Consider the following 1,670-nt stretch of genomic DNA (forward strand, 5'->3'; position numbering starts at 1 on the left):
TAACATATACAAGAGAAGGCTTATTAAAAGTAAAATAATAATAAAAATTACAAATGAAATTGAATAATTAATTTTCTTATGGTACTTAAGTTCTTCCATTTTTCCTATGTTCTTTAGTTCTTCTTAAATTAAACTTTCGGCTAAGTTCCACGTACTGCTCTAAAAAGTTAACTTTGGGTCAACTTTTTTGAGCTTTTCTATTTTTTCAAACCCAACTGTTTGTTTGGCAAGAAAAACAAGTTCGGGTATTCCCCTCATTGCTATGTATTCCCCGAATTTCTATATAAGTCGGTGTCGTGAAGTACATACATACGTAGTGTGTCATGAGCGTTTAAATTTGCGAGTTGTTTATGGTTAGTGTGTTAAAAAATGCCAACAAAGCAGAGAAAATCATTGCAAATGAGATTAAATTTGCATCAAAAAGCTGAGATTTTAAGAAAACTCGATGAAGATATTCATGGAAATCAATTGGCGTTGGATTATAATGTATCTAAGGCAGCCATCTCAAAAATAAAGAAAAAACGTTATGAAATTTTGGAGGCAGTGGCAAACACACATGAAGTTGCAACCAAGAAAACTTTACATAAATCGGAATATCCCGTTCATGAAGCAAGGTTGTATAAATGGTTCTTAAGCCAAAGACAGCGTAGTTGTGCAATGAGTGGTCCAATTTTAAAGCCAAGAGCCGAGCTCGAATTTGCCAAATTGCACACAGGAAAACAATTTCATGCAAGTGATGGATGGCTTGGAAATTTCAAGAAAAGATTCGGTATTCGCCACTTAAAAATTTGTGGGAAAATCCTCTCAAGCGACAAGTCAGGAATTCACCGTTCATTCATAATTTGCGGACAAAAATGAATGAAATGGAAATTTCGGACATGCAGCTTTATAACGCAGATGAATCTGGATTATTTTATCGTTTCCTGCCCGATAAAACATTTGTCGCGGCAAACGAAAAGACGGCACCTGGCCGAAAAATAGCAAAGGATAGAATCACATTTATGTTGTGTGCGAACGCAGATGGTTCGCATAAGTTGAAACCATTGATAATTGGTAAATCCGCAAACACCCGTTGCTTCAAGGGGTTTGAAAACCCATTGGAATATGCTAACTCGCAAAAGTCTTGGATGAATTCTTCCGCTGGTTCCATCATTCCTTTATTAAGCAGGTAAATTTATTTTTTCTATCATTTAAAATTTTTAAGTGCGCCAAAATATTTGTCAGGTTCGCAAATTTTCAGCTGAAAATAATTTACCACCAAGGGCATTATTGCTGATTGACAACTGTACTGCACATAAGCCAATTGACAAGTTACAGTCAGATGATGGAAACATTGCGGCAATGCTTTTACCACCTAACGTGACAGCTGTTTTGCAGCCCATGGATCAAAATCCCATAAGACTGGTCAAGTTAGAATAATGGGCTAAACTGTTATGGAACATTGTAGCACAAGAAAACATTCCGTTTGAGAATATTTTGAAAGGACATTCAATTCGTGATGCCATCTTGCTGCTTAAATTAGCATGGGATGATTTGCCGAGAGCTGTGCTTATAAAAGCTTGGAAAAATATAAAACATTGGGACGATGATCAATACAACAGCGAAGACGAAATTCCATTGCTTACATTGCTTAGATCAAATAGTTCTCACGATGATACACTTCGAGAGAT

The 1,670-nt window shown here is 36.0% G+C and overlaps 1 pseudogene; it reads left to right on the top strand.

Annotated features, from left to right (window-relative positions):
- The first annotated feature begins 657 nt into the window (after positions 1 to 657).
- Positions 658 to 1,419, top strand: LOC108970104 (annotated as a pseudogene).
- The last annotated feature ends 251 nt before the right edge of the window (positions 1,420 to 1,670 follow it).

Source organism: Bactrocera latifrons, unplaced genomic scaffold, assembly GCF_001853355.1.
Source record: "Bactrocera latifrons isolate USDA-ARS-PBARC rearing strain unplaced genomic scaffold, ASM185335v1 scaffold_280, whole genome shotgun sequence".
In the NCBI taxonomy this organism is placed as follows: Eukaryota; Metazoa; Arthropoda; class Insecta; order Diptera; family Tephritidae; genus Bactrocera; species Bactrocera latifrons.